Genomic DNA, 19,761 nt, shown 5'->3' with positions numbered 1-19,761 from the left:
ACTCCACATGCTCCACAGGCAGCATGAGGCTCCATACGCCCGATGTAGCTTTACACGCTGTATGTAACTCCACACTATGTCGAATGATAGTCCTCGCAATCTTCATGTTTGTCATATACAATTCTTCCTAAACCAAAAAAAACCCTATTGATCTATAGCAGCGGTCGACAAAAATTTGAGGTATAGGACCAAATTTTGATCTAGAGATGTGTGTTCGTTGATTTTGGTCAATCATATCAAGAAATATAATAGGTGATATTGTTGTTTTACTGTACTAATATCATCCAAGCATGGTTAACGATTGGTAATTCCTGTTATTAACACTAATTGTAATAGTAGTTCGGTAGTCAAATCGGTTGCTGCTAAAGGGCATGCCGGTCACAACATTATGTTTTTGGATAAAGAATTGATTGGTATGGAGGTAGCTTTGAACAAGCAAAATTATCGTATTTATGGAGCATGTCGTGATATATCGACAATCAACGGCTTCATGATATACAAGCAGTCGAACGATATCAAAATTCATCACCTGAGTTTATTTGGGGAGCTATATCGCCTAAAGAGGAATTACCATTGTTTTTCATTATCATTTTTCATTATTCGTTGCAAAGCCATTTAAAGCCTTACGCTAAAATGCTTCAGGGAAAATACAGTTTTTGCTTCCAACAGGATTCAGCTCCAACCCCTAAGGTTACAATGACATTTAAAAGCGTTTACGAGCGGTTATCAAATACAAAGAAAACATATTTTCTCAACTTAGATCGATGTAATTTTACTAGTAAACGTTGTTGTAGACATAGATTCCGCAGATAAATAAAATCTCGTTTGAATTTTATTACATAAAAATTGCATCATTTTTACGTTGTCATCATATACATCAATCCATACAATTTTGCAGGTGAAAGACGCATGTTTTTTTTTAGAAAAATCATTTGATCGAGACTTTATTGTATTTTAAATTACTCCGTCTAAAAAGTGTGGCGTAGAGTTCACTTCTCGATTCATAAAGTTCAAATCCCGTCAGAAATAGTCAAGCAAGTGTCCCCAAATTATCAGAACTTCTGATCTTACTGATCTATCAGTAATGATTAGTCCGTCAAACTATATGATTAGGTCGGACTTTGCCGACCGCTGCTTTATAGCTATTAGTCATAATATTTTCAGGCCCCTACTGCTTAAAAACCATGGAGCTTATTCTGGAATTCGTTGAGCAAGATATTTGCTCTTTGTCGAAAACTAGAAGAAAGTACCATCTTCCGGAACGCTGCGTACCGCAAAAAATTATGTCTAGAAATCATAAAGCTGAATGATCATAACATAAAGCCGATTAGTCAAACACCTTCAGTTAAGATCACCACCGCGGAATACACCGATCGATGAGGATTCTGGGAAAACAGTCACTTTGATGGAGCCTCAAAAATGCCAGTTCGATGGAGCCCAGAGAAAAAAGGATCAACGGACCGGCCTCAATGATGGCGCTCAGTAAAACTTCCAGTGACGGACTGTTCCTTCTGACGAATACCTTGATTGTGGTAGGGATTTCCAAAAAATAGCCCTGGCACATGCACACGGATGGAATCGCGTGGTTCGGGACATTTGCTTAAAGTGACTTATTGATTACCCATAGTAGGATAGTCGGTTCTACGTATGGGGACACGCCCTTCTGAAGAGTTGAGCGAGAAATTGCAAGAGAAATTCTAATCTAGAGAAAGATTGAGAAGTAAATTTACTGGTTAGCGGGGGGATTGGTCCCTTTTGTCGGGGCCCATTGAGGCCTCGGGGTCCCACGCGGCCGCTTAGTTTGCTTAGTGCTTAATGCGCCCCAGGAGAAACGGTCCATTCGAGGCTTCAACCTATGACGGGCATGTTGTTAAGTTGTACGAGTTGACGACTGTACCACAAGACCGGCAATACCAACATCATGGTAGTTTTATTATTTCCACGTCTTTGATGAAATAGATTCCTGTTCGACGGTATGTCTAATGCTGGTCAATACATTCGACTATCAGTTTATTTCTTCTAGTAAATCTTATTGAAATATCAAAATTAGGATAGTTAGCCTAATCATTAGGGGGCTATATATAACTAAATTTGAGTATGATGATGATTTTACCAAACAAATAAACAAACTAATAGAACCATGCGATTTGTACTTGAAGTTGGTGGAGGTGTACTCGGTTTAGCGTATATTATTTAAAATAGAGCTAGAATTCGTCTGTTAAAATGTTTTAACAGATTTCAACTACTTCTTCTCAAGGCACAATGCATCTTGCATTTCATTGAGCTTTATTTCCGTACCGCGTGTACTGCAGAGTCTGATGTCCATAAGACGAATCCATAAACAAATCAGAGAAATCCAAAGACATTTTTGTATCCAAAGTATAGGTCTCATCATCAAAACGTGTTACAAATGGCCTTGCACGGTCGGTCTGAAATAAAATTTTATAAAATTTTAATATAATCGTTATTGCTTCAAGCAGTAGATTGCGTTTGATTGTTAGCGTATATTTTCCCCGCTCGTATTGTAATGCTTCAATATTCAAAAATGTGTGCATGGTTGAGAGCCGCTGCATTGCTCGAAAGAGTGAGAAGCTGCTCGAAATGGGATGAAGCTTACGCTATTCTCCGCTTGCCGAGGCTTGGCGCCAGCAGTATCAAATCGAAATAACGGTCCGTTGAACATATTTGCATTTGCAGCAAAGGAGAAAATCTTCTCTTTTTTCAATATTTTAAACAAATACTTCCTTTTTTGAGAAGAGTTATCCATTTGTAATGTATAGAAAAACTATTCAAATAAACAAGGTTTTGTATTTTATTTTGATATATTGATAGAACTCCTGAATGTCGATATCATGTAATTCATTCTGATCTTTGCTGTTTTTGCTTTGTTGCCTTGACATCTTAATTATTTAATCAGCGTTCGTTACTTTCAAAGCCAGTTCAAGCAAGCTTAACATGTTTCTCCAGCAAATAGGTTACATGCATTCGACACATTATGTCATAATAAAATTGCACTGCTAACATTTCAGTGGGATCGGTTCTGATACGAAATCTGTATTAGACCGCGTAATAGGCCTTAAAATCATACCACTTAGCGCAGTTACTAACAACAAACATCCGAGCCGTTATCGTGCTGCCCACATCTAATCCATTATTCGTTTCTCACATCACAAAATAAAAAAGGAAAGAGTGTGCATAAAACAAACAAAAGCGTCAAAATAGGTCCTTTGCATGTGGCTGGGCCCAGTGCGCTCCGACCGATATCTGATCGATCGTTAATCCGCCTATCGAATCCAATCGGGGCTCGCAATTTATCACGTTTTATGATATCGTTTCGCCGAAGTTTGTCATGGTGTGGTTAGCGCACCCCTTAATTACCTTGCACCGGGTCAGAATGTGGGACAATTAGTGGGAAGTTAAAGTAAAAATAAAAACTAAAACCATCGGCTTGCAGGACATGGTGCTCAAAGACAACGAATGTTCCACGCGATCGATCTTATTATGGCGGGAATGATCGATGCAGGAGATAAATCGTACAGTGCGGTTAAGGCATGGTGTGGTTGGCAAACCAGTGTGTGTACGTGAAGCTTTATGCGAGTGAGAAAGCAGGTGCAACGTAAAATAAAAAATGTTATGAGGTGTTTTGCAAATTAAACGTGCTGAAAGTAAAAGTAAAATTAAAAGGAAAAATAGCTAAATCACGAATGAGATTGTAATGTAATAGTTATACTACACGAGGCTCATATTAAACTGTTCAAATTGCTATTTAGCGTGTGTGCTCTGGTTTAAAACGAAAATGTTAAAAAGGCAACACTTTTTTGGGACCTCTTCGTTCAATCGGATGTGTTTTGTAAAATAACTCACAACGATGGATGAAACAGGTGGAAGAGGCCATAAGAATGAAAAAAATTGGTAAAATGAATAACATTTTTACAATTTACAATTGTTCAACAGTAACTAATAATTAATACTAATTGGAACTGGATAAGACATTGCATGGCAAAAGTGCAAAATAGGAAGAAAAGATTTAGCCAAACATTCTCAAAAGGTTTTATTACTTTTATTAGTCGGTATTAAAGTTTTATTTATTATTATTATTATTATTATTATTATTATTATTATTATTATTATTATTATTATTATTATTATTATTATTATTATTATTATTATTATTATTATTTTTATTATTATTATTATTATTATTATTCTTATTATTATTATTATTATTATTATTATTATTATTATTATTAGTATTATTATTATTATTATTATTATTATTATTATTATGATTATTATTATTTTTATTATTATTATTATTATTATTATTATTATTATTATTATTATTATTATTATAATAATAATTATTATTATTATTATTATTATTATAATTATTATTATTATTATTATTATTATTATTATTATTATTGTAAGCATTATTATTATCATTATTATTATTGTAAGTATTATTACTATTTTTATTATTATTATTAATACTATGTTTATTATTATTATTATTATTATTATTAATATTATTATTATTATTATTATTATTATTATTATTATTATTATTATTATTATTATTCAGATATGTATATTTATGAATTCAGACGTGTTTCTAGCATCCACAACTATCTATACAATCAGTCCATAGGTCAGTTGCAGGGTTGAATCCTTCGTCTATTTCTAATCTTAACCTTACAACATAAGACTTCAGTATAAAACCTTTATGAGTTGTGCGGACAGGAAGCGGAAGGAAGCCAAGAAACATAGATATTCAGCTACTCATTCTCTATAGCCCTGCGATGGCTGATGCAGACCGTCAAGTCTTGGTTTCTTTTAAAGATATTTGTTAAGTAAAATTTACTAATTATTCATAAATGTTCCGTATTCCTTAGTGTTTTTTATGTTAAACTTTATCTTATGTCAAACAAAACGCTATCTTCGTCAGCTCAATATTGACCATTTGACACAAAATCACAATCAACCTCCGTTTGAAAGTAACATCCTTTATTAACAACATCCAACTACATTCCGAAACAAATTGTTATAATTGCAATTGTTGACTTTTCTCCCCAAAGGTCCACTTTTTTCCCGCAGCGATCATAATCGAACTAAACGAGCAATATATATTAATTTCCTTTTGTCAAAGTCGCGTTGCCGCGTTGAGTGATGTTTATGCAACGTTCAGCCTAATGACCTTAAGGTGCCTTTTGAAAAACTACGACACAGACGCCACGGAGTTTAACACTGCCAGAGTGAGAATTTCCGGCAAACGCTGGTGCCCGGCACAAGTAGCGATCGGTAGTAGAAAAAAACCCTCCACCCTACAACCTCCGGCACCAACCAAGCCCCGGCACAGCCGAATCGATCGATCGTGCGCGAAAACTTGCCCCGCTTTGGCTACGGGTGACCGTTGCACCCACCTCCCCAGTGTAAGTGCTTCCATCCGCAAGGCCTGTGTGTGTGTGTCGGTTCGGCGCAATGGCACCGCAGCATGGTAAAAGTTTTGCCCCCCCGGACTTGCCACCTTCCCCTCTTCGGCGTGTGGGCAGCAGCAAAATGCCAATTTCGTATTTGCTCTACATTCGCTTATGTAATGAGAGCGCCGACGAAAATTTCCAGCAAAAATCCGCCGGACCCCGGGGCGAGATGTGTGTGTGTGTGTGTGTTTGTCTGTGTGGGAAGAAGGAGTGTCTGGACAATTGTAGGACGTCGTGCAAGGCGGTTTGCGGGTGCCATTGAACGAGCGTGACCATTTTGCCCGCACATACTTCTTATGCTGCGGCCGGTCTACTAAAGCCATGCTCTGGCCTTCTGTTTGGGGTGGAACGCGGGGGAGAGCTACGACCGGGAGTGGATAATTTCTCTTTAGCACCGTCGAAGTACTGGCCAGGCTACTGGGCCGAAGTTTGTTAAAACGTGTGGAGTGTTTGTACCCTGTTTCTACTTTCATTATGCTCCATCCTTCTGCTTCGGCTTCTGTGGGGTCTGGCGGTGGCGGTGGGTTTACTTTTCTTTTCAGATTTTGATCCTCTCCTCCTCGCTCCCAGGGTTCGATCTGCTTCATATTCTTCGCCGGACAATCGCGCAAACGTTTGCGTTACGCGAACGGGACTCATTAGGCGTGCACTTTCTGTACCAGCACGAACCCGCACGAGCTAGCCCGGGCAGGCGGACAGTCAGACCGGGCCCGTTTGCTTTACTTTTCCACCCCCCCCTTAAGAGGGCGCGAGTGCGCGCCCCTGCGATCTTTCAGGAAGTTCTTGATTGTGTTGCCAGCCAAGGGGGTGAGTGTGGGGCCCATTCCCCCGGATAGTGTTCGTTTTGCGCCGGTCGATTTTCATTTCACTCTGATTTGACGGGCATCGATGATGATGAAGTGTGTGTGTGTGTGTGTGTGTGTGTGTATATCGAGTCCGAGAAACAGGAAGTCCAAACGAGCTGCACGAGCACGAGCAGTCCGAAAGGGTGGTTCTTTTCTTACAGCGTCTCCGGGTATCGCCGTTTCCCCCGTCGCTTGTTTTGTCCACCTCTTCCACCCCTTTTCTGGGGGTTGGGTAATATAGTGAGAGAGTAATAACATTATTTGCTGACAGTAATGGGGCTTTAATAGGACAGATTCTGCCCTTTTTCTTCCCAGCTTCCCTCTCTGGCTTGCAGTGCGCTGGTCTTCATTAGGGTACTGGCAGTCCGAGGCGCTCTTTGTGAGGGGAGGCGGTGAAACTGGTTACAATGTTGCGTTCTTGTAAGAGGGTGTATTATCGAGATGGATTTGAAAGTACAAACGACTCGACAATAGTGGTGGATAATTATTTGTATAAGAGAGTAAGTTACAATAATTCCTCTTTGGTCGTCTAATAATTGTTTTTTATTGCCCTGAAATAGTGGAATTTTATTCCAATTCCTCCTTGTTTCATCCTTAATAAACGTAAACGGTAAATGATTTAAAAAAAAAAACACTATTTTAGTTGCATGCCAATTTCACTCTCAAAATGTTGCTTGTGAATTTATGTTCAATGTTTACGAATAACAAATTGTTATAAAATGAGAGTGAGAAAAAAACAGTGAATAAAAAATTGAGATTATTTTAAGTGTAGTCATTTTATTTGAAGATCATTTTTTAAATTACCTTAGAGTAAGTGAGTGTCTTGCAAATCTGCTAACGTTAATCGTGAGTTTTTTTTCTAAATTAAAAGCACAAATAATACAGGGTTTTCCATGATTTAAATGCTATTTCCACGTAGTTTTGTGGGTTCGTTTTCTGATTTATTCACAGTTTCCCATATGTTATTGAATCTTTTTCATCCAGTGTTTGACATCTTTCCATAAAAAAGCAATACAACATATGGGGATATTTGAAACATTTTCTGGAGACAACCAAAACCTGATGATCCTAAATTTTATGTTAGTTCTTTAGTTAGTTAGTTGGTTTTATGTTAGTGGTTCTTATAATATTGACACACTTTCTGGACTCTTTCTGGTTGTAGTTTTTTGTATAGTTTGAAGAGGCTTTGACTTTAACGGAGTTCTTTCGCCTGACTCTTTCTGATGCTAGGTTTTAAGCGTACTTAATAAAAGTTGTGCTTTTTCCTAGGCTTTGTTTGACACAATTTCTCGCGAGGCTGTCATATGAGCTCAGGTGATTGAAAAGCCCTTCTGGTGGCTGGCCATTGCAGGATATGTCTGTCAATTTTATCAAGATATGACAGGCAAATGCTACCAAACCTCTGCCTGAAGAACCCCTAAAACGCTGAGTAACTAATAGAAAGTTAGAAAAATTATGGTTGTTTCCCAATGTTTTTGGATATCTCCCGAATATTTTTAAATTAGTCTTCTGTTTGGTGGAACGTTCTACGTGGGGACATGCCTGCCTATACAGGCTTTGGAGACTTATGCAGTACCACGAAGCCGGATAGTCAATCCTTGCTACAACAGGATGGTTTATTCTATGTTTGAACCCATGACGGGCATGTTGTTAAGTCGTTCGAGTTGAAGATTGTACCACGGGAAGGCCCCTAAATGCGTCATTCAGTCCAACAAATGGTTTTCTATTTTGGATATCATTCCGCAATTTAAAGTCCATTTTCCACATATGTTTGAATCGTCCCCACGATGTATTAACATCATCCTATCATGTGGCGACAAATGATCATTCAAACCTGGGAATTTGGTTAACATAAAAAAACCCTTTTGCACATACACATGAATACACATTCAAAGTTATCCAATGTATAGTAAATGAAGCATTCAATTGGGTTATTTTAATTAGAGCGCGATCTGTAAACGGTGACTTAGAATCAGGATCATTATTTTCGAACATTAAAATTTTGAATTATGCTTGAATAATACAGTAGGAAACTAAGATTAGGTTATAAACAACAAACTGCTCGAATATTATCAAAAGCATGAGCTACTCGAATTATTGTATATAAAAGGATAAACGAATACAAAGGTGCAAATCGATCAGCGATACAGGTGTACATATTTCATTCACTTTTTCCCTCTAAATATCACATCCAGCCCCCTTTTCGTGATTATATTTCACACAGGGTGGTCGACAACCAACCGTATTAGGAATGATCTTGGAGCTACAACTGAAATCGTATGATGGCTAATGTCCATGTCCTGTTAGAATAGCTCTTCATTGTGTAGCACTGTGTCATAATTACAAGAAATTGGCGAGCTCACCTTACTATTAATATGACACAGAACAACTCAAGGAAAGGGAGTACAAACCAAGGACTAGATAGCGTCTGATCTTAAGCGATCATACGATACAACAAATTTCCGGTCGAGAGATATACAACAATCTTCTTCGAGCGAATAAATTGATAAAAAAAACCTATAAATAATACAGATAACAGATAGTTTATATTTTCATTACATTACATACATTACGTACTAAACTGCTTTACCAAGGATAGCAGGACATGGTTAAATCTACCAAACGTTTGTCTTATTAGTGTTTACCTGCACACAGCCCAATCTTGAAGTGCCGATAGCGTTCCGGACAAGGACATAAAGGTTTTAAATGTTTGTCAACTTAGGCACGTGTCTTAGGCCTTAAGTCTACACGAAACCTAACCTGACGTGTCGATAAGGATGCAATAAGAACACGCTTAAATAGATCGCTGTTGGCAGATTGCACGAAAATTCGCAAACCATGCGGTTCTTGTGCTCTGCTAGTACACTCTCCGTCCGGCACCGCATCGTGTTGTGTTCACTGGCTGGTCGACTGATTCATTCCAGCCGATAACCTGTTTGTCTGTGTGTTCGAAAATCGCTCACAAGCCCTCGCTGACATGTCGACCGCAGCGTCGCGGTCGGTCACCGTTTCCTAGCCAGGCCTAGCCTTCCAATCGAGCCGCAAACAACGAAACCCATTCACTTTCGATTATTGGTTTGCGCGGTTCGTGGTTTGCTTTATTTGTACCACCCGTGCCTGCACCGGTTCGGTTCAACCCCCTCACATCGCTTCGGTTAGTGGGCCACCCTGTGTGGCGTGTGTATGTGCCTTTTGGCATATATTTGCACTCGAGTTCGAGGATCGATCCGGTGCAGTACATCGGTAGCAGTAATCTCGTGCCAAAGCTATAAACACGAAATCGGGTCGATTTGGGGGGTAATCGAAAGTGAGCCGTGAGTCCTGCCGCCGAAGAAATAGGTGGAATGCTTGCAACCTAACCCGCCCCGCGCCTGTGGGTGGGTAGTGGGATACGAAAGTGTTAACCATAATCATGTTATCGTATGGGGCTTATGTAGTTAAAACTACTGCTTAAGAAATGGCATAGGAACAGGGGTCTGGGGGTATGGGTGGAACTACACTTCGCTGCACAAGGCATGGTGGATCGATTTGCGATCTTTGTTCTTTCTACGCTCATAATAATCGATCGTGAGCATAATACGATCGTTGCTCCGTTTGGAACGTGGAAGGCCCCACTGGGACCGAAATCGAGGCGTGGCGTGTGTGCGTTACGGTGTACCTCAGCGGCTGCAAATGGGCTGGAATGTCGTGCCCTTCGGGTTGGAATCAGGCCAGTTTCCTTCTTGAAGTAGCAACACAAATGGACAGGCGCTAGGATCAATTCCGTTTTTGATTTCCGAGCGAAGGGAAGGGGTAGCTAACGCGCTGCTATTATGCTGCAGCGCTTGCGGACAATGATGACGTGTTGCTGCGTACCCGAAAAGCTTAACAAAAGGAAACACAAACTACACGCGTCCCTGGTGGCCAAAAGTAATGTTGACAAATGATTAATGTGACTAGATCGCGCATGATCCTGTTATGATGATGTTGGCAGCGCGGCTTGTGTGTTTGTCTGTCTGCCGATCGTTTGGTTATGCTTACGGTTGCTGTGGTGGTGAATTGCCAGCTTTGCCTGAGCTTTCCTTCACATCACATTAAATCACACGCATAAGCTACTTGTTTCCCACCGAATCGTTTACACTGCAGGATTGACATACCTTCGCAGCGAATCGGTGTGCGCGGACCCAATGGTTTTGATCGGTTGCATTCTTTACACAAATTAATAATCAACCCTGCAGCATGCTGACAAAAAGCGCTGAGGCGTATAAACATAACAAACATAATGTGATGGCGTGTATGCCGTCGTCGTCGTCGTCGTCGAAAGAATTGTGTCGACCATGTACGCGCCAAACATGGCATCGAGCATGACAATGTGATGAATAGTAATAATAGCATTTGGTGTTTGGTGCTTGGAGATCCTTTTAATGCTCACCAACCCGCAAGGCGCACAAATTCGTTTAGCAATGGGTTTTGTTTCTGCGCAAACCACACCACACTTTGGCAGCGAATAGAAGCGCAAAACCGACCGATCATTAAACACATTTGCCACCTTCCCTGAGGCGGGTATGCGACCCCTTCACGGCTGATTGGGTGACATTAAAAGGTTCTGTTTTGCCTTTTTTTTTCGCGTTAAACGATCGCACGCTAATGAACTCGGAAATGGTTCCGAATAATTATGCCGCACAGGATGGAGGGGTTCGGATCGATGAGGGCTCGGAAAATTGCTTCAAAATAGTCAATCAAAACGGAATAGATTTGTGCGGAGTTTTTGTTTTGCTTTTTGGTGATCGAGCCAGCTGTCGATCGCGTAGGAACAAAGTGCGTTTATTTTAGGTGTGCTGGTTGAAAAATGGCTCATTTCCTTGATGATTGTTTTTTGCAATTTCAGCAACAAGTGCGCCAATTAAGGAACTTGTAAAGGAATGATAAATTGTGCGATACGCCCGGCAGGTGTTGGTCTACGGTGTGCAGCCTTCAAAGATCAACTGACCTATAAAGTGAACGTTCTGGGCACGTATTCTGTGTGCAGGTAATTATCGACCGCAAGTGTGTGTATGTGTGTTTGTGTGACTGCTTTCGCGAGTTCGATGAGGAAATACCTCTTTTTATCGTGAGAAATAAACTTTTCCATCCTGTCTTTTGCAGCTGACCTTGATATTTTAGCAAACTGTGCGGAAGGTTGAGCTGTGATAAGGTTTCGTAGCATGCATGGAGTTTGTTATTTTATGCCAGAGGGAAAAATGTTCAAAATCCAATTGTATTTAGAATGCTTATTAGATTTTCCTGCTTATCGGCAAATGCATTGCTTGGGTGCATAAAACAGTTTACAGTTCCAATTGAGAATTTGGATTTTAAGGCGCAATAACTTGATATCTATTTTGCATTTATTATCGCTATTGATCCTTTTTTTAACGATACGTTTGAAGTATTTGCTGGTTATATTGATCATCTGTATAATGCTATCTTTTAAGTTCTAAAACGTTTACGTATCAGCACAAAAAGTATCATGTAAAAACCTTTCAAAATACTGTTTTTATTTTATTTTATCATATTTGCTGTACTTTTTCTATGCGAGATCTCAGTGCTTGACAACATATTTTAATCGCTTGGAAAAATATGCAACAACCAAAATCCGAATACTAAAATTCTTTTAAAAGCAGCAGTAAAATCAACAAAAAATCAAACGAAAAAAGTATGTCTTAAAGCATGTCTTTAAAACCTACATTATTATTATCTTTTGGTTATTCTTTCATTTTTATGTTTTCTTTTTATTATTTTTTTTAAATTTTTTGTTTATTTTTTTTTAGAAATATTTATGCATTCTTTGTATTCAAGATAACCAAAGCAAGGTATCTAGTACTGGAAACATTAAATAAGTTTACAAATAATATTATTAAAAAAATATAATTAGGCTTTTGGCTTTTAATTTTTGTTCTTGCAGACGAAAAATATCAGGGTGTTTGTCAATAGAAAATACATTTTTGGCTTCATTTTATTCGTGCTCATGACTGCGTTTTCTAGATTAGCGTTTTATCGAATTGTTCGATTGTTTAATCGATTTAAAGAATTCTTTGTATTTTTTGAAATCTTTGTAAGTGTGTGTATTTTGAATGTTTAAACCATTTTATTTATTTTCTTTGTTTGCTTATTAACTAAAGAATGGTCCTACGTTCTCTATCATTTCAAATTTTTATTATTATTTTGGCACACTAACTAAAAAGACCTTAATAAAACGAGATGTCCCAGAATAGAATCTCTTTATGGAATGAAATCAGTCAGAGAAAATAAATGTTATTTGAATTTATATTTATACATTCAATATTAATTTTACAAAAAAAAAACCAAGGGACAATCATTAAACCATCGACAGTAAAAGAAACTATGTTTTTTCATAGATTGATTGAGTTTGCGCTGCATTTTGCTGCAATGTGTAATCCGATATCACGTACCAAACTACCCAACAACAAGGTGCCACAGAGCTGAAAAGAAAGTTTGTAAGGGAAGCAAACAATTTGTTCCAATCGTTCCATTACACGTATGACATACGAGCTCGTGACAGCGGTTTTTTTTTCTTCTCCCCCGTTTGCCACCCAAATCGATGCATAGCCCTGCCCGGCACATTAGAGATAACGTGGCAGCTTCGCGAAGGCAAAGTGTGCAGGTAAAAGGCACAATTTGTTTAAAAACTTCGTGGGAGACCCACGAGCGACATTCAATTTTATTTACACATTCATAAATGACGTGCCCCGCAAGCGAGAAACGTTCGCCCGTCCGAGCGTCCGAGCAAAAACTGCACATTACTGCACTACATTGTTACGCTTGCTAATTAATTTTGAGCTGTGTGGGAAATGGTTAATTTTTAGCAGCGCGAAAAAGAACGGGATCAATGTAATGTGAAAAAAAGGGAAAAAACAGAGCACAGATCAATCGGTATGCAGCTGTGTTCGGGGTGGTCGAAATTGAAACTGACAGTGCATGGGGGACCACACCCGAAACGGTTAGTTCAGGTTCATTATGCGAACGGAGCAGGAAGGTGAGATTGATTTGACTCTTGTTGGATGGCGATCGGGTTCGGTTTAATGGTTTTACCGTGAGCCGGGCTCGACCATGACCGACGCAAAGTGCTAATTTGTGCTTGTCAGGAAGGAGATTGGTTAGATCTCTGCCGTTGGAGAGGGCGTTACTTTGTACTACCGTACCAGAACACTTTGAATGTAGTGTAATTAGTGTTTTGGTTTTGTTCTAAATCGCTCTAAAGGTATTCGTTATAATTGGCTGTAGGTAAAACGAATAAATACTTTATATACTTTTGAAAACTAAAAAGTAATACATAAAGTCATATAAAATATTGGTAAAATGTCAAAAAGTAATACTAAATGCAAAAACAGACAACAATGTACATAAGCAAAAGAAGCTTTAATTTAAAAAAAAAACACTGTAAATCGTCAAATAATTTAAACTGTCCATGGAACATGAGTAAACAGTAAATGAAAAGAAATAAAAAACCTTTTATCTATAAAAGCGCACAACGTACACATAATATTTTGTGTTAAAATAATGCAATGTCATTATATAAAGACTCATTGTTAAAGGTTTGTGGTGGAGGCGTGTATTAAAGTAATGCTTTCCTTTCATCACATACACCCACGGGGATATACCGCTCCTTCCTTCTTTAAATAAACTGGACCACCGGATATGTTGCCGTTGTCGCTGGGTCTGTAACAGCTCGCTAGAATTGCGAGCAGTGGAGCAACGATTTCGCTTCATGTTCTAAGTCACGGCCTTGAGCTTCCATTGTTTGGTTTGGTGAACGTGGCGGTGTTCTGGTGTGTTGGAGCGCTGGTACCGTTTCACGGTGGCAACGCCGGCGTCTTAAAGGCGAAGGCAAATGGTTTCCCTTTCTGCGGTGTGAAACTTTGAAATCGCATCCGGTTTAGCGCGGCCACGTAGGCTAAGTAGAGATACGTTTAACGCGGAAGGACACGGTGGTACTTTGGCTCGGTGAGGGTTGGTAGCTGGTTGGGTCGTCAGTGGAACGTAATAAAGCGCGCAAACCCGAGCGGTACACTCGCACGCATTATGAGCTTCGAGTGCGCGATCAGGATTGGATTTCCAAACGCCTGTCATTAGTGACGTGTGAGCTTGGACAAAAGGATTTGTGGCAATGGATAGGAGGTTTGCGGTGCGCTGTACAACTCATTGTTGAGATTGCTGGTTTGTTATTTGGTACTGTGAATAATTTTGCTTAATTCCGTATTGTTTGGTTGAAATGAAACACTTTTAAGGAGGTGATGATCAGTTGAGCCGTTTGATTAATGTTTTTTTTTTACATTTTTATGCTATCTTATTTTATTTTATTTTATTTTATTTTTCGTAAATGGAGCATAACCTTTGCTATTTTAATTATTTATATAACTGGAAATGGAACTGATTATTGTACTAAACATTTTCTTATCTACTAGCTACTCGCTCACTTTAAAACGGTTTCAAATCTGCTCTCCACTCCAGAAAGATTTCAACGCACAAACGGACGACGAACCCCGCATTATGTCACTCGAAAATCGACCGACACCGACTGGAATGTCTAAGCCCGGTGGCATCTTGCGAACTCGCTGGCTCGCTTGGCCAAATCCGCAACACAAATCTGTGCTGCAGATACCCATCCCCATTTGCATCCATTGCCCTCCTTGTGATATTACGCCGGTTGATTACCCCTAGATCCCTCACACACAGGCGGGCGCGTATCAACGCACTCTTGGCAGCGCGCATCTGCACTCCCCGAAAGTGGAATTTCGAACACTTTCCACCATTCGCTTTAATTAAAATTACACCATCGACAATTTCCCCCCCTAATAAAACCCACGTACCCACGTACGGCCGATAATTGTTCGCCTGCTTGTGATGCCGGCATTACGCCATAATATCTCGTACCCTCGCTCGGGTCGGGTGAGTGTGGCATCTGCCTCCATTATCGAGTTTTGTGAGGGTGGGCCTACTGGCATGTACTGGGGCTTTAAAAAGTGCATTTTTTTGCTGTAGAGCACGCTTACTTCTTACATGTGAAATAACTTCCGAAAATGATGAATGGATACAGAATGCGCGTGTGCGTGCTGAGGGGGTTCGTGTCCCTTTTTGCGCAGGGGGCTTTGCTCCCAATGAAGGACGCCTGGACGACTGTTCGGTGGTTGGAGTTTTGCGGACGATGGAACGTTGGATATAAAACTATTTTCAGAAAGCAGTTGGAAATTTGATAACTGGGTAAAAGAAATAATTATAGCAATTCACCAACAAAGTATTATGTGATTGTTTACAATAACATTCTTCTTTATATGAGTATCGAGTCAAACTGTGAAACGAAATTAAAATTAAAATTAAAGTCTCTAGCAATAGATAACATGTATATTTCAAAGCGGCTTTTGAGGTAAAGCAGTGAGTACGATTAAGTAAACAATGACAAATACTTTGTTAGTATATACTTATGGTAGTATCAGTAAATAACAAGTTTTACGATTTATTTGTTTGAATTGCAAACTAACGTGCTGGGTATAAGTTGTTTACTGATTTGGTTATTTCTAACCTGCTTTCAGACTATTTTAATGCTGGTTATAGTTTAGTTTAAGTGTAATTTAAGTGTACCAAATTAGCTGTATTATGTCATCAAGATACCGATTTTACTCCTTTAAAAATAAATAATGGATAAAATTTTAAAACTTCATATGTTTTCTAGAAGTCTACAATGTGTAGAACACGAGAGTTTTTTTTTATTTCGATCCAATGTTTAAGAAAGTATACAATTTTAATTAAAAATTGCATCTGAAGGTACCCATTTTGGCTAGAGTGTTCCTATATATTTTATATTTCATATATTTTGTTTTGAGAACGGTATTTTATGACTTAAGAGTATTACAGTAATACTAGCAGTAATACTTAACAGTATTTTATGACTTTAATATCACCTCGACAATTTGAAAGTACTTCTTTTGACATATCTTAGGCGAGCAACAAACTAGTGATCTCATACAGGACCCATTTAGGTATGTTTGTTTGTAATTGTAAAATTACTGCTTTATTATACGAAACAATAATTTAAAAAGTAAACACATAGCAAACAAACTTTAAGCCATTATAGAAAAATGCCGATTTTATAAGAACTCGCTCAATACTTGCCTTTGTGATTTTTTGGCAAATATCAATGTTTTGACATTAACCGCGGGATAAACTTTGACTGAGAATCGACTGTTCCCAGAAGCGGTTACTAACGATACGTGAGCCTCAAGCGGCCTAAATAGTGGCTCAATTCTCTAGTTTTATTGCGTTTAACTATAACACTTTTTTATCCTTGGTTTGAGAAATGTGACTTTATAGTTTGTCAACCACTGCTCTATTTGGTAAAAATTGTGGCAAAATAATTTACTATACTTTGCCTTTTTAGATTCGAAATAAGCATGAAAGGCCCCTACAATTCAAAACAAGAGCAGTAAATATTAGGGAACAACTTGTCCTAGAGAAGTCCTAAGAGACTAACATGTAAAATATGCAAGATAAGCACATTATTTGGAAATTAATTTCGTTCCAAACACATCATTCATCGCACAATGACAATTTCAATCAGCATATCCAAACTGCACTAGAAACACTCCAATACACGCCACAACGCCTTGCATTGTGCCAGTGTCGTAACTGGCAGCCGAAAATGCACACCCAAGCTGTAGTGTTCTCGATTTGACTGCCCTCGCCTCGGATAAGCCACATGCGCTACCCGATCTCAGCGCTTTCGATTACGAGCCTCAATAAATGGCTCGATTACATGCATGATCCGCGCATAACAACCATAATCATCGATCGGTCGGCGGCTGCGGGCTGGGGCTGGGTCGGTGAACCGTTTCGCACCTGCCCTCCCCCACTCAGCCCACAACAGCTTCACCAATGCTCATTAGGCTTTTTCTTCTCTTCGCCGATGCGCGAGACGTCCCCCGAAAGGTGTGACGATGACGGGTAGTGCGGACGATCGTGCCGATCTCCCTGCTACTAGCCCGAACTCGCTCCCCCACTTACCGCGGGTTGCCAAGCATCATCAGCATAATCATAATCAAATCTGGTGTGAATTTTTACTATCATCAAACGCCGATCGGGTGGTACGCGCGGTGGCAAACAACCGCGGCACACACCGTGTGGCAACTAATGATAATGTTGAAAATAGTAACTCCAGCCCCACTTGAGCGAGCGTGCTGCGGCACGAGCGATGATTGTTAGTCGCTTGTGTTTCGGCCTTTAATGTGTACGGTACGTGCGTGCGTGTGCACTTCTGTCTCCACTCGTCATGCATTGAATTTCGCCGATGTGATGTGGGTGGCGAAAATGGTGCTGGCTGCGCCGGGAGGAAAGCAAAAAGGCCGGCCAGTGCGCGCCAGGCAAGGCGCAGAACGGTATCATTATGTCAGTAGGCGCAAGGCGGCCACCACCGATCCATCCACAGCAGCATCCAGCATGCGGCACCGGTGTTCCGTGTTGCTCGTGGTTCGCCCGCGCCTGTGTGTTTCTGTGCGGTTGGCAATTTGGCGATACAGTGTGTCGAGAGTGTGTCTTTGTTCGCTCGTAACAGTGCGCTGGCGGCGGGTGGACGGGAGTTGAGCTCGATTCGTTTTGTTTCCTGGCTGCCTCGAATTGGCTGCCTTGGTGGGGCCGATTTTTGACACACATGCATCATGCAGACACACGACACACCACCGCGAACCTGGCGCACGGGACTGTCAGTTCGGTTTTGCATGAATTAGATCATACCGTTGACGTCTTGGTTGGCGTTGGAGTAGCTGGGCCGGGATGGAATTTGAAAGCGAACTATGATTAAGGAGCTTGATGGAAAGGGTATCAAGTGATCTTTTAAATGCATAACTTCTTGCTATCTGTGTAGCTTTCCTTTAATGTGCAAAATGTGAATATTTCATATGTTTTTTTAAGTATTTAAGTTTAATAGCACTGATGCATCAGTCATCAGTAATATTTGAAATACGGACGCATCAGCAATAAATTGTACTTTCAACATCATTTGACAGATCTTTAAATTGCAAAAAGTGATATTAAAATTGATTCACTAGGTCGGTAACTATAAAACCGAAATTGTTTAACAAATGATCATTTTACTAAGACTTCATTTTAAAATTCGCAAATGCCAACATTCACCAATACAAATAACTGAAAAGTTAGTTATTTTTATCTTTTAAACATAATTTCTGCATTTTTTCGGCATCCTGAACATCCTGAAGCAAGATGATGAATGATAATGCGATGTTTTCAGTTAAATTATAAATAAATGTTTCGATCAAGAATTACCTTTTTCGTTTATTTTATTAGATTCGACTATTGTTCTATTTATTTTATTTAATTATTTTTTTATTTTTTATTTATTTAGTTATTTATTTACTTATTTATAATTTGACACGAATGTCCGTCTCAAGTGCTTAAAAATGTTACTTACTTACTAAGGAAAGGATAAGGATGAAGAAGAGTGAAGACGAGAACAGAAGAGGACTAAAGGAGCCTAAAAATAGAACAGATGATAAAACGTATTGAAAGCAATTTGAGATTCAGGAATGAATCTTTTTGACGTACTATGTTAGCCGGGAGAGGAAATAGAGAGGTGGCCTATCGCGAAGATGGAGGGAAGGGACATAAAAGCAAATGGATAAGAGGGAGAATCAATCTCTTTAAGGATAACGATAGTATCAAAACGATGGAGCAATTTTAAACAATCGAAGAATCATATTCCTACTAAACGACATCCAACAATCTCTCAGTTTACTAATATCACGGTTAATCCTTACTGAAAAATCTGTGAACCGCTCCTACTGTCAATTTGGTGTAGAATGTATTAACTAAGATTATAATCGAGATCTCGGTTCTGTGTTCATGAGTTCTGAACTTCAGAGTGGCTGATACTGATACAACATCAATTAATTAACGACACTAGTGCGAAATATCTCATCCAAGCGCTTAGTACATTACCAAAAACGAATTCCACTGTGGGCCAAATTAACTGAGAGCAGCTTTTCATGACATTAAACTTCTGCGGGGCTGAAGCTGGTGAATGCCAACAAATATTTTAGCAGTCATGAAACTTAACAGATTTGTCTACAATTTGACGTTGACTTTCACAGGGTTTTAATTTTTTTCCATTAATAAAAATTTAAATGATCTTCATGATTTGCTTTCCTATCATGACTATAGCTAACTTCTGACTTTGCTCAATTGATTATTGACATGCGGTTGAACTCTTGCTAGGTGTTGATGTGGGTGTATCGGTACGCCAATTAATTTTCCACCCCCCTTGCTATTGCTCTGCCTCCTGCCGCACCGTTCCCATCAATAGAGCTTCCCCTGAATGCTGCGAGACTGATCGACGGCTCAAATGATCATTAAAATCGGGTGAACAAATTCACCGCTCCGTTCCGTCTGATTGA

The sequence above is a fragment of the Anopheles gambiae genome, chromosome 3 (assembly GCF_943734735.2).
Source record: "Anopheles gambiae chromosome 3, idAnoGambNW_F1_1, whole genome shotgun sequence".
Lineage (NCBI taxonomy): Eukaryota > Metazoa > Arthropoda > Insecta > Diptera > Culicidae > Anopheles > Anopheles gambiae.
This window is presented reverse-complemented; position numbering follows the sequence as displayed.